This window comes from Nycticebus coucang, chromosome 8, assembly GCF_027406575.1.
Source record: "Nycticebus coucang isolate mNycCou1 chromosome 8, mNycCou1.pri, whole genome shotgun sequence".
Classification (NCBI taxonomy): domain Eukaryota; kingdom Metazoa; phylum Chordata; class Mammalia; order Primates; family Lorisidae; genus Nycticebus; species Nycticebus coucang.
This window is the reverse complement of record NC_069787.1, coordinates 117124645-117141594: the sequence shown is the minus strand read 5'-3', so window position 1 is coordinate 117141594 and position 16950 is coordinate 117124645. Positions and strand designations below refer to the sequence as shown.

Genomic DNA, 16950 nt, shown 5'->3' with positions numbered 1-16950 from the left:
CGTTACAAGGTGTGCATTTGTTAGGTAAAGTCTCTGCAGTTGTGTCCTGCATCCAGGAGGTGTGACATACACCCTTACATTGTGCCGTTAGGTGGGAGCACACTGATCCCCACCCCCTCTCCTTTCTTCTGTCCCCTCTTTTCTTCCCACTCCCCCCAATTTGAACTGAATTGAGTTTTTCTCTCGTGTAGGCATGTACTGGTTTGAAAAATATGGACTGCTCCACAAATTTGCATGTCATCCTTGTTCAGAAACCATACTGATCTTCTTGGTAACGTTCCACTTTTAAGTATATATGCTGCTGAAGTGAGCACGCAGATAAAATCTTTTAAACAATTTTTGATGAGAAGCTTAAGTTTGCTTCTATGAATGTCATTTTTGTATTCGATTTTATGTTTAAAATGACTGCTTGGAATGATTCCTCAAGACTTTTTAATGATGAACTTGTCAACCCTGACTGACTTTGTGTCAGAAGATCATACAATTCTTAAGACCAGTTTTATAACCATTCAAAAATGTACATTTGAAATTATAGCAAAAGAGATACCAACTGTTCTTCCTCTTGTTTCACTGACAACAGAAATGTTGGCATTTCCTGTGATAAGGAGAACAGGTTTTGAATCCAGTGGAATGTTTTCCAAACAAGGGGCTCTAATTTGCAGATGGCGTATGTATCTTTGGCATATGGGGGCTGCAGTCTCATCTGAAGACTCAGCAGAAGGAGGACTGTCTTCTAAGCTCAGGGTGGGCAAGATGCTTTTCCTGTGGGCTGTTGGAGTGAGGACTTCAGTTCCGGGCTGACTTTTGGCTGGAGGCTTCCTTCTGTTCCTTGCCACAGTTGTGGATGGGGCAGCTTACCCCATGGCAGCTGGCTTCCCTCAGAGTAAGGAGGGAAGAGAGGAAAAAGTCCCCAAGATGAAACATACTAATGTAACTTAGTTGTCTGAGTGATAATTCTATCGATTCTGTAAGAGTCTATTTTCCTACAAACAAGTCAGTAAGTCTAGCCCATATTCAAGGGGAGGAAACATCACGAGGGCATGAGTGCCAGGAGGTGAGGGTCATTATTGGCCGTCATAGAAGCCACCCACCCACTTTCCCAAACACTCCCACTTGTTCCCTTTCTCTGAGGCCTTATCTGGAATGTGAGCTGTTCTCCTCCTCCCTCTAGGATAGGAGCTCTGCTTCCTTCTTGTTAGCATCTCCTTCATATTCATTGAATTGCTCCTTCATTAAACAAGTTTATATCGAGGTGTACAATCTGCCAGATCCCATGCTAGGCACTGGGGAGCCAAAAGAAAACAGGCACCATCTGTATGCGCAGAACTTCTTTCCTTCTGAGCTCTTGCCTGGAAGCTTGTGGCTGCTGCGTTCCCATCAGAGGCCAGCCGGTGACTGGGTCACCATGAGCACAGCCGGGTCTGAAACACCAGGCCACTCGTTTGCTGCCTCCCCCTGCCCTCTGTTAGCGACCTTCTGCTGGACCTTCTCCTGATTCTGCCTCCTTCTGGGGCACGTGCTCCCCCTAATCTGGCTGACACTTCTATTTTCAGCATCCAAACTCTGTTTCTCCATCCTGAGCCTCCCCAGCTCAGCTCATCCGACCGAGGGATGGAAACACTTCTTGTGTCAGTTTCCTCCCAGTAATGCCTTGCGTCGGAACTGAGATCATACAGGAAAGAACCTAGAACAGTGGCTGGCAATAGTAAATGCCTAGACTCTACCCCTCTCCATATTATTTTTATTATTCTGTATACCTGTTCAGGCAGCTATGAAATGAGTCAGACTATCACAGACTCCTCCCTATGTGGGTGTCTGAATGGGAACATCGATAAAAAGGTGATGCTTGTTTCCCTGTACTTAGTCATCACTCTGGAGGCCTCTGCCTAAAACCACATCTGATTTCATTATGAGAACCTGTACTTTTGTGTCACCAACACTGGTTCCTTTTTTCAGAGCTTCCTGTCTTTCCCCATTAACCTGCTCAGTGAAAAGTTGGGTGACCAGGGTGGTCAGCTCTGCTGCCCTGCCCCAGCTCTCCCACACTGCCGGCTGTAGCCCACTTTCATCCTCTGTGATGGCAGAGGCACCCACTGCCCCAGTGTGACACCCCTCAGCTGTAGGATGCTGCAATTTGGGCCTAGATCTTGTTTTCTTTTTTTGTAGAGACAGAGTCTCACTGTACCGTCCTCGGGTAGAGTGCTGTGGCGTCACACGGCTCACAGCAACCTCTAACTCTTGGGCTTACGCGATTCTCTTGCCTCAGCCTCCCGAGCAGCTGGGACTACAGGCGCCCGCCACAATACCCGGCTATTTTTTTGTTGCAGTTTGGCCGGGGCTGGGTTTGAACCCGCCACCCTCGGCATATGGGGCCGGCGCCCTACTCACTAAGCCACAGGCGCCGTCCTAGATCTTGTTTTCTAGCCCACTGGGGTAGCCCGTCTATAACTCCACATGGCAAATTGCATTCTAGCTATTCGTAAAGGACTGTGACTATGTTGAAGTTGGGGTCCCCTCCGCAGTTGTTGGTGAGCTGTAAGGAAGGAAGAAGTCTCTGAAGGAATTTTGGGGCCCTGCCCCACCACCCCATCTCCTGAGTCTTGGCAGAGATGGCACACGCAGCTAAACTGAGGTCAGTGCCTCCCTCCTCCTCCCTCTCTCTCCAGGCCGGTGTTACACGGAGATCACTGAATTGCCCTCTCAGTCACTGTTGTCCCAGCTGTATCCCTGACTGCTGAGTGTTAGGGTCAGGCTGACTGGCTCACTTCTTGTGGTCCAAATAAGCGTGTGTGTTCTCCTCTTAGCCCCCAATTGTGCTCTGATGAACAAGTGTGAAGGACGTGGGCGTGCTTACCGCTGACAGCCAGTAAGAGAGGAGGGGCGAGGTGAGGGATGGCCTGGGGCAAGTTGAGAACGTTGCTCGTTAAAACAGAGGTCTGCAGCTCTTTCTCATATTTCCCTGCCTCGTCCCTCTGCCTCCCCCATTGTCATTTCTCCCATAAGCTTGTCTCTCCCCCACTGGCTTCACCTCCCTGCCCTGGGTCCCCTGTCCGAGAGGATGCATTCTCCCACGTGTGGTGCTCTGTTCTTCACAGGCTCCTCCGTCCCGGAATCCCTGTCCCTCTGCTGCCATTGTGTCAGGGATGAAGGGCAGGGCAGGTGGAGGAAGGGCCATCCTCAGGCCAGGTAAGTAAACAGGGCTTCTGTGGGTAAAGGTAACCAACACTGAGAAGTGGAATACACAGGTTTTTCTTTAATGGAACAGGGTTCCTGGCTTTAGGGCAGGGGAGGTAGTGAGCAAGTGGTAGAGCCCTGTCACCTTCCTCCTCTTCTCCCACTTCCTTCCACACTGGGCTTCCTGGCTCCTATGGAAGGCGTGTCTTCTCCACTGCCTGGCAGGTGGGTGTGTGTTTGGGGACTGGAAGTTATCAGTCAAGAAATCCCCAGAATGTGTATAGAACTCCTATCACTGAACAACAGCAAGACAAACAACCTAGTCGAAAAACGAGAAAAGGACTTGAATAGGCATTTCTCCAAAGAAGGTTCAGGAGCGTCCATGAAGCACATGAGAAGTTGCTCAATGTGATTAGTCACTAAGGGAAATTGTGCCGGACGCCCACCACAGGAACCGGCAGGAATGGATTTGTGGGGTGTAAAACCTCTAAACTGGTGGCAATTTGTGGTGCAGCAACAGAAAATTGATACTTTTTTTCCATCTCAAAATGAGATTTATAGCTAATGGAATCTACTTATACACTTAAGATAGCAATTGTCTTAGTTCATTTGTGTCACTACAGAGGGGTACCTGAAGGGGGGCGGTTGGTTTCCATGGCTCGTGGTTCTGCAGGCTGTACAGGAAGTGTGGCACCAGCATCTGCTTCTGGTGAGGCCTCTGGAAGCTTCTAGTCATGGCAGAAAGCAAAGAGGTGTATGCAGAGCTCATGGTGAGAAAGGAGGCAAAAGAGACGGGAGAAGGTGCTGGCTCTTTTCAACAACCAGCTCTCGGGGGACTGTCAGAGGAACTAAGGGAGTGAACTCATTACCGCAAGGACAGCAAGACATTCCTAAGGGATTAGACCCCCCCCCCATGTAGTGAGCCAAACAAGCCCTACCTTCAGGCCTTACCTTCAAAATTGGAACACTGGGGATCAACAAGAGACTTGGCCATATCCCAACCATAGCAGCAATGTCCTAACTATAAGAAGTAAAAGGAAAGTCATTTCTAAGAGGAAAAATATATAATATGTGTATTTCAATGAGTGAGTGCCCAGGCACAACCACACTGGCAGATACAGGGAGGGGTCTGTGTTTGCACCGCTGACCGCTGTGGCTGTCCTGCGTACACGTGCAGACTGACTCAAAGATCTCAAACTCTGTATGCGATTCTTCCAAAACAGTGAACAACTCCTGGTAAAATTCTGTACAAAATAAAGTATCACCTTCTGTCCATTTACGTGTTAGCTGTGTTCCCCCAAATACCATCGTATATTAAAACCTTGCAAAAAGTATCAACCACAACATGTGTGTGTGCCTCAATAATAGTCTGAAATTTTAAAAAAAATAGGAAATAGATATTTTGTGCTCGAGTTGGGTTCTACATGCACATAAGTATTAACAGGTCTCTCATGGACACGGTTATCAAGTTGTGACATTTGCAAGTTATCCGGGACGCAGGAAAGTTCTTGTTTGGAGCAGGAACCTATCCACTAAAGGCCAGGAGCCCCTTCCTCTGTTGAGGTAAAATTCAAGCTTCTTCTCCAGATTTCCAAAATGACCCGCAGAGGCCAGTGGTGCTGGCCAGTGTGACATTCAAGTGCTGTTAATACTTCCCGCCGGCATCCCCCAAAGCTGTGCTGGGGTTGTTACAAGAGAAGAGGTGCACCCTTAAACTTCTAAGATGCTCCCACCGTAAGTTTTTCCTTTTTCACTTGTTTAGCAAGATGACAATATTGATAAGGAAATTAAATATGCAAAAGCCCCTAAGTGGTGATGCAAAAAAAGCACGAGGGGGCTTCGCATCCTCTTGCCTTTACCTCAGCTTCCCCCAGGATGTGTGTGGAGGCAAAGCTGTGAGTCCATGGGGCACACCAAGCTCTGGAAGTGGGAGGGAGACCCAGACCAGTGCGACAAAGTCACAAGGTAGGAGTTTTGACTGATACCCCTTTTTTTCTGCTGCCCCTAAGGGTAAAATGTAGCCTGCTTTCAGGCCCAAATGGGAAGAGCTGGGAGAGCTGGCTGCCCCCCAAAATGGACAGTAGGAAGTGTGGCTGCCCCCATTCGCTGCAGGTGCGAGGACTTTTCCCACCCAACTTAAGGGACCCTGAATATCAGGGAGGGAAGGCCCTTGGTAACCCGGGCCCCTCAAAAAAGCACCATCTGGACACTTCTGTGAGAAACTCTGGAAGGAGAAATGCTCGAAAAGGAATGTGTTTCCAAAACCTCCCATCCCAGGGAAGCCTCGGGAGAATTTTCCTCCTGGGAATCCCAGCTTCCTACAGCCTCTGAGGGTGGCTAAGTATAGAACAGCTCACTAGCAAACCCAGAGGCTCCCTCAGTGCGCAAGGCCTCAGCGTCAGAATTGGTTTAAAGTCCGTGTTGGAGGAAAACAGCAGGAAACCTCACTGCTTCCCTGGTAGCACCAGCATGAATTCATTGTCAGGGTGCTTCTCCTCAGGACAGAAAGCCTCTGGTCTTTTTCAATTTGGATTCTGCATTTTCCTGCCTAAGAAGCTGGGGGATAATGCTGCTTTAGAGCTCACTTCCTGGTATGGACTTGCTCTGGAAAGTATGCAATATATTTGAGCCCTGTGCTGATTTCCCACTCCTTATGAAACATCTCTTCTCTCTTATTTCCAGACTTGTTCCTTTTTAGCCTATTTACAAGGCAAATCTCATAGCATCTTTCTGCCTGCAAAGCAAGACAAGTAGCTTGTTGAAATTCCCCTGGGCGGTACTTTCACTGATGAGCAAGATTCCTTCCCCAGCAGATGGGGATATCAAAGTAATCTTTCTACTCCTATGAGCACCACAGAGGAAGGAGCAACACTCTAAACATGAACCGGGGTATAGCAAGGAGTTTCAGCTTTAGGACAAATATGATGGTCTAAAAATGCTTAATTTTAACCCCCTGCTAGAGCTACATTTTGTACCCAGGGCCACTATATTTGTAAATTCAAACTACACATTTCTTCACATTTTAACATCTTTAAAACTGGGAGGTGTCTTTGTACATCTCTTGGCATTATGACTTCAGGAAGCATCTTTTTTCTTTCGTATTATACAAAATAATGGTGTGTCATAATCAATGGTATCACGGATTAGATGAGAACTATAGACAAGGTAGCCATGTCCTAAGAAGAGTAAGAAGTGCACTGTGAAGAAATCTTAAATTTTTCTTTTTGATAGGGTTACCAGATCTGCAGATGACGTAGAAATAGTAAAATGTTTCCATAGTGCCAAAGGATGCAGTCTTAGTTAGCCTCACTGCTATTAAAAAAGGTTATAGATTGGGTTATAGAACAACAGACATTTATCTCTCACACTTCTGGAGGCTGGTAATGTAAGATCAAGGTGCCAGAAGATTCAGTTCTCAGGGTCCCTTTCTGACTTACAGATGACCAGCTTCTTTCTGAATCCTCACATGGCGGCAAGAGGAAAGGAGCAAGGTCTCTAATCTCGTCTCAGAAGGGCACTAATTGCAGCAGGGGGCCCTCATCTAAACCTAATTGTTTCCTAAGGGTCCTATCTCTAAATATCATCATATTAGGGGTTAGGACTTAAACATTTGAGTTTTGGAGGAGCACAATTCACTCCATAGCAGATACCATTGCCAGTGAGATGTTGCCAATATTTGGATGACAGTTTTCCTAAGCCAGGTCTAGTTGAGCATAGCACATGCAATGGAGCGATTCATGTCCTTGTCCAGCTGTGGAGGGTCATTTTTGATGTGCCATAAAGCAGGCAAACTTGGCCCTTTTCTGGTCAGTAATCTTCTGCCAATTTTAACAAAGATATAACATTGCTTATCTATTTGTGTCTTCAAAGGATGGAGGGACAACTTCTGTCTTCTGTGGAAAACAATTATTTTATTTTACTATTTTATTTTATTATTTATTTTTTTGAGACAGAATTTCATTCTGTGGCCTGGGCTAGAGTGCTGTGGCATTAGCCTATCTCACAGCAACCTCAAACTCCTGGTCCTAAGTAATCTTTGTTCCTCAGGCTTTCAAGTAACTGGGACTATAAGTAGGTACCACCACACCCGGCTAAGTTTTCTATTTTTAGTAGAGATGTGGTCTCGCTTTACTTAGGCTAATCTCAAACAACTGACCTCAAATGATCCTCCCATCTCAGCCTCCTAGAGTACTAAGATTACAGCCATGAGCCACCATGCCTGACCAGCATGGAGAAAAGAATTCTCACTATGAATTCAAAAATATGGCATGTGGGTTAAAAGAATCCACGGCATGGGTATCGGGTGGTGGAGGAGGCACAGGATCATTCCCTGCAGAGGAAGGTCCTGTTCAACATCAAATTTGATTATGAAGCAAGAGGGGGATCAGAGACATGAAAATGGCGCAAAAAAACTGTATTTAGAAAGGGTCCTAATCTTACTTGAAACTTGGAATTGTGTTTTTTTCAATTTGTGAACAGTTGCCCCAAATTGTTGTCTTTGAAGTCATTGTGCATTGCACGTTGGATGAGCCAGGGAAATTACAAATTTTACATTAACAAATAAGCATTTTATGTGTATGTGGTGGCTGTTTTGTACTGAGATGAAAACTCATTTTGGGGTCTGATTAAATATTAAACTATGATTTTACTGGGGTTGGGGGGAGGGTGCGGAGAAAGCGTCCTAATCTTAAAACACAGTGTTTTACTGGACTCTGAACAGAGGTTAACATAAAGCAGAGCTGCCTAACCTTGGCACTGTTGACAGTTTACAGATAATTCTTTGTTGTGAGGGTTGTCCTACACCCTGTAGGATGTTTAGCAGAGTTCCAGGCCTCCACCCACTGGGAGACTTTACCTCCACTCAAGTCACAACCATCAAAAATGTCCCTAGACATGGTTCGGTGCCCATAACACAGTGGTTATGGCACCAGCCATATACACCAAAGTTGGTGGGTTCAAACCGAGCCCAGGCCAGCTAGACAACAATGACAACTGTAACAAAATACAGCCGGGCATTGTGGTGGACGCCTGTAGTCCCAGCTATGTGGGAGGCTGAGGCAAGAGAATCACTTAAGCCAAGAGTTTGAGCTGTGAGCTGTGATGCCACAGCACTCTACCAAGGGTGACATAGTGAGACTCTGTCTCAAAAAAAAAAAGTCCCCTGACATTTCCAAGTGTCCTCTGGGAAGCAAAATCCCCCTCGAATTGAGAACCATTGGTGTACAGTGTCATATTCAAGTGTTGGAATCACATTTTAAGAAGGTAGCAATCAACCTAGAAAAATATTCCTGAGAAGGGCTTGGGTTGGGGCTGGAGGCCGTGCTTTGTCCCTTGTGGGCCACACATGTGGTTCCTGTCCAGGTGTGTGCTGGGTGCTCCTTCCACAGCATAATTTAAAAAGAAAAAAAAGCTAAAAAGGAAATGGACCAAAACATTACCCAAAGTAAAGTGTTATTAATACAATTTCCACTGGATGGTCAAAATGGTTTCTCTCTGTAACCAGGGCTTGCTTCAGAGGCGAGGGCCCTCTGAACTGCTGCAGGTCTGTTAGTGATGTTGGGGGAAACTATCAGGGCGCGTGTCACCTTTGGGCACCTCATTTCCTGCTACACTAAACAGGACAGCTGCTCCGGTGGGCTAACTTGGGCAGGAACCCGCAGGCCATGCACCAGAGCTGCTGAGCCCAGCCCCCAGATTGGGCTCTGGAGGAGAAACCCCCTTAGAGCACCTTCTCATCTAGGACGACCTGGTGGGAGACCCGCAGGTTACTTCTTAGACTTACCAGAAGAACAGATCTAGTAGGTCTGTAATAAAAGTACTAATGGTGAGACATTAGGTTTTAAAACAAGCAACAAACTCCAACAACTGTGCTTTCAGGGAGGCCCCAGAAACGCAGTCACGCCGTGACAGTGGATCCTGGGAAGAACACCGTTTCCCTGGGCCTTCTGGTGTCTTGCTTTGGGACAGGATTTCTAAAATTCCGTGGTCCATATTTGTCAGGGAAGCACAGTGGCTTTGACATTTGGAATCACCGCCCTGTAGTAATAAAGCCCAAGGAAGCTCTGCAAGAGCAGCGTCTTGGAGCTTCTGTTGAGCAGACCGCCCCTCAGCAGTGACCTCAGCCCACACTCTGACCGCTCCAGCCAGGGATTCCTGTGGTCAGCGGTGCAGAGGGTTCCCTGGGAGACCCATGAGGTTGCTGGGTGCCCATATGTTTCCACTGAAATGTATACAGCAGCTCCATTTATTGACCGGGTTGTAATGAGCTCATGTCAAATGTCCAAACAGATGACCCCAGGAAGGTCTGTGTGCTGCCCGCCCCTCCAGAGCTCGTGACCTGCTGGTGTTGGCAGCCACTGCAATGTTGACATCAAGGGAACTACTGGAGGGGAGACTTTTAGGGGACCCAGAACAACCCCATGTCAGCATCCTCCACTGGCGAGAGCACAGGAGGTGGAGGTTTCACGACGCTCTTGGGAAGGTTTCATTTCCAGCTCCCTGTCCTACACTCACATTGGGGGGTTTTATTTTGCTTCACCCCAAAGAATACCGATCTGGAGACAGAGGACGGAGTGGCTATTTTTCCAGATTGGAGAGTTGAATGTCCAGCACCAACTGAGGCTGTTTTTACTTAGTACTGCTGGATGCAGAGACAAGGTTGAAATCCCTCGAGGACAATTCCCAGTGGCAAAGCCTGAGAGGCGCAGGTCCCCAAAGAAGGGACATGGCAAGCTTCCTCTGGTGCAAACCTCGCCTCCCTTAAACAGTCCCCAGGACTAACTATTGAACAGTTCACTATGTCTAGTATTGTCAGTATAGTTGGCGCTGTCTAGCTCCAGTATCTGATGTCCCTGTGCTGAAGTTTGTCCTGCAGACGTCTGGCTGTCCTCAGGCTGTGTACCTGGGGTGTGCCAGCAGCTTCCCTGTTTGAGCACCATGTTTTGCTGTGTATAAAAACATCTATGTAGTTTTCAACTGGGGGGTGGGTGGGGGATTTACGTGTGTGGTGTCCTAAAGTGAAAACTGCTAAAAATCTCAGAGAGAACAGCTGAGGAACAGAGCTGACTGTGTGACCGGAAGTGCTCGGTCCCTGGACAGCCCGCTGGCTGCAGCCACACCCAGCCCTGCCACAGTCTGCTCTTGAGCATCCAGCCAAGACCTTTGACAGAATCAACAGCTAGAAAGAAGGCAGCTCTTTGATGTTTTGCAAATTGGTAAAAAGAGACTCTTCAGGTAATTTTATCTTTTTTTAGTGTCGTCCTATCTACTCTGGGAAGACTTGTTTTCCCACTTTGGGGAGCTTGCTAGGTTTAATAAAACTGGTTAAAAATTGAGTTTTTCCTTAAAATGCCCTTTCTAGGTGAAAGTGGCTTTTTTGGTTTGGTCTGAAGGTAAGGAATGAAGGGGAAAGCTTTGCTCTTTAATAATCATGTTCACACTCTGATAAGAAGCTTTCCATGATTAGACAGCAATGTCACTAATACTAATAGATTAATTGTAGGCATCAGTGCAGTACTCTGAGTTATGGTAAAGACAGTTGTCTTCAGATGAATGGCTCATATTTTGGTGCAGTCTTTGATGTTCAAAACAAAATGTTATGTAAATAAACATAAACTGAAAAACAAAGAAAAAGAAAAATATTCCCAGAAAAGGGCAATGACTTACTGAACATAGAAAGCACATGTCGATGAGGCGCATTTAAAAGAAGGACCTTGGAGCTCCAGTGTCCATTAAATGCTCCTCCTTTGACCTGGTGCTCCATAGTCACCTCCCGGTAGGACTGGTGAGTTGGCCTATTGTCCTACCTAGTGAGAGGCTTTGAGGAGCCTCTTTCAGTTTGTGCCCAATGAAGTTTGAGTCACAGTTCCTGAGGAGGGTCCCTGCTATTGATGTCACCCTTTGGGCTGACTCTATGGGCGGAAAGCACCTGTTGATGGGCAGAGGTGGGGCCCAGAGGGATCATGAACCAGCTACTTACAGAACGGCATCTTGCTTGAGGTTGGCAATGTGACAAGGAGGTACACTGCCTTTTCTTGTGATTGTTCAGCATAGCAAAACACAGCCAGGACCCCCTGCATTGCACACAGAGTGACCAACCAGAGGTGGGATAGAACTGGGACGCTCTGGGCCAAGCCGTCCTACATGGCAGGACTCTAGGAGTGGTCTTCCCAAAGGTGTCTCTGTGAGTAGCACCTCCCCCTTGCATGGGATGAAGTTTGTATAACTACCTACCGGTCCCCAGAAGGGTCATTTGAAAAAATCTTTTTGGTTAAAGTTGAAATTACTTGGGGCCGTTTGTACCCTCAATGGTTAACTCCAAGGGCTTCCCATAATTAGAAAAGACTAGAGAAATAAATAACCAAGTTATTTGGTCTATGCTTGGAGAACAAATTAGTATTTTTTGGCTCTAAAAATAAATAACAAAATGATTTCATCTCCATTCGAAAAATGAAGCTAATTTCCCTCCTTCGGTCTCTTATTCCTTTAACTGGTTTATTCCCTCAATATTTTCACGTATATGGCAAGGGCAAAGTAGTGCAACAAAGACCACACATACTTTACTTGGTCTTTGGCAATTGTTAACACATTGTCATATTTGCATCGCCTCTGACCTTTCCCATATTTCTCATTCTTGTTCTCACTCTCTCCTCTCTGGATAAATGAATAAATGCACATGTGCCAAATTTGAGTTCTCTTTTTATGTGTATGCACATGAAAATATTTTCATGTATTCTTTATTCTTATTGATTTGAAAGTAAGTTTCAGACCTGACATTTTACCCCTAAATACTTCAGCACTCATCTCCTGAGAAGTATTCACCGAATGCCATAATTGCAATTAAAAAATTAATTTCATTCAATCATCTAATATTATTTTTTCCCATTGGTACTCAAGTTGATGCCTTTGCATAGGAAAAAGATTACATTCTTTTCACTCCAGAATGGATTTCATTTTTGCCTCGTTCCTTTTGGCCTTTATTTTGTGAATGCTGCTTCCCACAATATTCCCCACACAGCCTGTGGACAAAGTTGGATGCTTGGCTCCCTGTGGACAGGAAGGCTACTTCAACAGAGCCCGATGGAGCCGTTGAGACAATTATTGAGATTTTTGAAGTCTGGCTTCAGATAGGTCTTTCAATATGAGGTGGGGGATTAGAGCAAAATTAGTTTATAATCTGTAAGTCCTGTGTACAGGTGCTATTATCAGTAGCTTTAGGATGGAAAGTTTTGTTTCACCATGTGATGACTTTAATCCAAGGAGTAAAACCTAGGCCTGGCACACGGCTGGCCATGTAGATCTGCCCTCCCTCCTTCCAGAGAGGAGGAAATTCTCCCTCAACTCCATGCAGGGTGGAAGAGAGAGGAGAGCTAATCCTCTAACCCAACACAAGCCTCCAGGGTCACAGCCTCTGGCAGAGGCTGTACCTGGTACAGAAACTGTGCTTTTTATGTTATCCCTCTTTGAGGACAAAGCCGAGTATTCCACATGCCTAGTAAATGATGCAGCCACTGCCCAGACCATCCAGGGGAACATCTGGTAAAATTTGTAATACAGCCTGTGAAACTCTTTTCAGGATTGGCCGCAAGGGGCTAACACCCACGTGTGTTCTATCGAATGTCAGTTGGCTGCTACTAATCGAAACCCCAAATGACAGTTGCCTAAGCAAAGTAGAAGATTGTTTTTCTGCACTTAAACACAGAGGGAGAAAGTCCTAAGTTCTCATGGGCTCCACCTTGCTGCCAGGGATCCAGCTCGTTTTGAATCTCTTCCTCCTCAGCACTGGCTTCCGTCCTCATGACTGCTGGTCACGGCTCGTTGCTGGAGCTTCAGCAATCATGTCGGTTCCCATGCAACAACAAAGGCACACGAAGGGCAAAGGCTGAGCTTCTGAACTGGGTCTGGCCGCGGTAACTTCTCAGAAATCCTTCCCAGTAACTTCCCATTACTCCCCATTCACTACACCAGTCATAAGAAAGGCTCAAGAGTGGGGTCTTTTTAGTGGATATGAATAAAACTGGGTTTTATTGAGTGAAGAAGAAGGAAAGAATGAAGATTAAAGAGGTAACTTACAGCCTTTGCCAAGTCATTCAAACAAGTTTATGTTGAAAGGGAAGGATATACGGAGCCCCAGGAAACCAAGGCTGAGACGTGTGGTCAAGCCTCACGGATGCAAGAACCAGGAACCCAGGCAGCCACCCTGGGTCTCTTTCTAGGCCTAGGGGGTTTCTAGTCTGTTCCTCACTCAGTACATTTACATCCTGTTTTCTTTTTCTCCCATCAACTGTTTGCTTCTCTTTGCACAAAGTGAAAAATTGTCACTTTCCAGATCCCCAATTCTCATGTTCTGTGCTATGAAAACTGGTGGAGACACAAGGCTTTTCTGAATTCCAACTCCCAAACTCCCATGAAAGAGAATCTGATCATCCCTGTTTGGTTGGGAGTTACCTCTTGTCCTATAGTTTGTGGTCTAAGGGCCACATCATACAAACATGACGCTAGGTCTGTGGGTGTGTGCATGTGTGCTCTGCGTGTGCACACATGTGTGTTTTGGGTTAAGAGGAGTAATCCTCAAAGGAGCACTTCTCAGCCAGAATAGAAGCTCTCTCCTCTAAATAGTCAGATTAAAATAAACTTCTCTTTATAAACAATATAGATAATCAGAAAGTTCAAAATAAACAATAAATCCTTTCTGACAATATGAAATCAAGGAGACTCTGCCCCACCCAGAAATACTACCTGAACCTCCACATCGAGACTTTTCTAACCCTTTGGTTGGTTAAATTCTATATCATTCTTAAGTGCTTCATCATTTTGAATCTTAAACAAACAAATAAAAATCCCTGTTGCCAAGCCAACCAGAATATTCCATCCTCCATTCTCCAGCCTGCCAGATAAATAGGGTTTACCGTCTTCCCTGGAGTCTGGCCTGCTTTCTGGTCAAACAGACTCCACATTTCCATGAGTTTTAAGATGCTGAATATCAGCCAGTCCATGCCGCCAAGTGTAATTGTTGACAGCTGTGTCTTGAAAAGGGTTTCTTTTGTTGCTCATCCCACCGAGTGAGCCTAATTGCTTCATTAACATTTAGGCCATGTTACACGTTCAAGTGCTTGTGAGGTATTTGGATTTCAGATGAGGTTTTTTGGGGTTTTCTCTTTTAATTCTTGTTCCAAACATGACAAGCCTTCATTTCTGTAATGGGTTTTTGTGTGTGTGGGTGCTATTGACAGTGGATTTGCATCTTTGTTCATTTGTCATGCAAAGGCACATAGAAATGATTGTTAGGGGTTGACCTAGTCATTGAGGCCTTTTATATCTGTGAAAAGCAAATTTCAAATCATTCCTTAGAGTACTTATGACTGCTGGTGCTTCATTGCCCAAGAAGACAGTATCGTCAGCTCCAATGGATAGTGGGGAAGGGGAGGGTCGGGGAGGGAGGTGCTTCTCTACACAAAAAAATCTCCAAAGGCTTCCCTAAGCTATCCTAAAGAAAGATACAGTTTAAACAAAAACCAGTGAGCTTGTTATAAAAGTTTAGCTTCAAGATAAATCTTCTTACTCACTCTACCAGTGAGATTTTTGCTCTGAATCATTCCTCTGTAGTAATTCAGGAGCTGAGCAGCAAGCAGCGACTGTTCAGTCTGAGGCCCCAGGGTAAGCAGAGTTCCTACAGCAGACATTAACTGCTTGTATAATGTCCATTCTCCCTCTCAATAGAATCTGAGTTCCTATGAGGGTGACAGCGTGCTCTGCTATAAGTACTAGACTCCCTTGCAGCTAGAGCTGGCCCATGTGACCCAAATCTTACCAGTGAAACATAAGGAAAAGTTATTGAATGAAACTTTCAGAACAGGAAAACTTTTCAGAAGAAGCAGGTGGGCCTGCTTTGCTCTAGCCTTTTTATCATCTTCAATACTGCTGCCATGGCTGCAGGTACAGTAATCTTCCTGTGAGGATATGGAGCAGCAGGACAGAAGGAACTTGAATCCTTCTTGGCAGCCTGCAGAAGCTGTGCCAATCTCAGTTCTGGACCTCCGTTATGTGACGAAGCCACTAATAGGGTTTTCTGTTTTTTGCAGCCAAACACATTCTTGAGACTTTCCATTAAGGCACAGGGGGTTTGGTTTTGTTTCTGTTTTGTTGTTCTTGTTGTTGTTATTGTTATAGTTTGAGCTTATTGTGATTATTTGTTACCATATAAAAAATTACTCCAAAACTTCTCTCTTAAGGCAACAACCTTTTAATTCTATCTCTTGGCTTTGTGGGTCAGGAATTCAGGCAGGGGCAGCTAGGCAATTTTTCTGCTCCATATGGCATTGATGGAGATCCCTGGGCGGTACTCAGCTGGTGCAAGTGCTGGTCTAGAGTATCCAAGACAGCTTGGTAGGGAAGCCTGAGAAACAGGGCTTGGTGGAGTCTGTCAACTGGAGCACTCCCATGTGGTTTCTCAAGCGTGATAGTGATAGGCTGGGCACACATTATACAGTAGCTCAGAGCGCCCAGAGAGAAAAAGTTCCAAAGAAATAGTAGTTTCCGGGCAGCACCTGTGGCTCAGTTGGTAAGGTGCCAGCCCCATATACGGAGGGTGGCGGGTTCAAACCCGGCCCTGGCCAAACTGCAACAAAAAAATAGCCGGGCGCTGTGGTGGGCGCCTGTAGTCCCAGCTACTTGGGAGGCTGAGGCAAGAGAATTGCTTAAGCCAGGAGTTGGAGATTGCTGTGAGCTGTGTGATGCCATGGCACTCTACCAAGAGCCATAAAGTGAAACTCTGTCTCTACAAAAAAAAAAAAAAAAGAAAGAAATAGTAGTTTCCAGCTTCTCAAATCTGGGCCTGGAAATAGGCAATGCACTACTTCTCCTGTATGTATAGATTGAAGCAGATACAGGGCCCATCTAGATGCTGGAGTGAGAGGATTTAGATCTACTTCCTGATGGGAGCATTGTCAGAGACTCTGTGGCCATCTTAGTCCACTACAGAGGCCAATGGGCTTCAGGATCATCTTGGCAAAGTTTAACCTACAGGTTTATAGTAGATAGATATACCTCAGAGTGGGCCTAATATTCAATCTCTGTGGTATCCTCCAGGTAGACAGATGGTGTACAAGGCATCAGGAACTAGTCCAGACGTTGGGAATGTGATGATGAGCGTAAGCAATAAGGTCCCCTTGTATTAAGTTTGAGATTGCAGGGGAGGGAACAATGGTCTCCTCCCACCCTTTTAGGTTCTTTGGTTGGGCTAATAATTAATTTGACATAAGACAGATTAACAGGAACAAAACCATATCTAATTATGTGCATGTGCATGGGAGACAAAATATGAGCATGGGAGAAGGGCCAGATGATGGACGCTTATATATCTCCTGAGGTACAGGAAGGAATAAGGGGCTTGGAGCTTCTAGGGCATGAGGTGGAGACAAGTTATGGGAGTGTAAGAGGAGGAAATATATGAAGGATAAAAGTTTTCTTGATATGCAGATAAAAATTCTTAAATAGCTGGGGGTTGTGGAAGGCGCCTGTAGTCCCAGCTACTTGAGGCAAGGGAATTGCTTGAGCCCAAGAGTTTGAGGTTGCTGTGAGCTGACCACGGAGGGTGACAAAGTGAAACTGTCTCCAAAAAAGAAAAAAAAATTCTCTCAGGTATTAATTCTCCCAGGTATTCAAGTTGTCTTTATTAGCAGCCCTCTTTCTGATACAACACTTTTACTAATGTAGATTTCCTTTATTGATGTAAATTTCTTTTATAAAAGAGCAGCCTTTCAGAGCCACTCCTATGGC

General features: G+C 45.7%; 1 non-coding gene across 1 annotated transcript; it reads right to left on the bottom strand.

Annotated features, from left to right (window-relative positions):
* Nucleotides 1-206: 206 nt before the first annotated feature.
* LOC128592960 (U6 spliceosomal RNA) lies at nt 207-314 on the bottom strand. Its single transcript, XR_008382163.1, has one exon. It is a non-coding gene; the product is annotated as a U6 spliceosomal RNA (small nuclear RNA).
* Nucleotides 315-16950: the final 16636 nt, after the last annotated feature.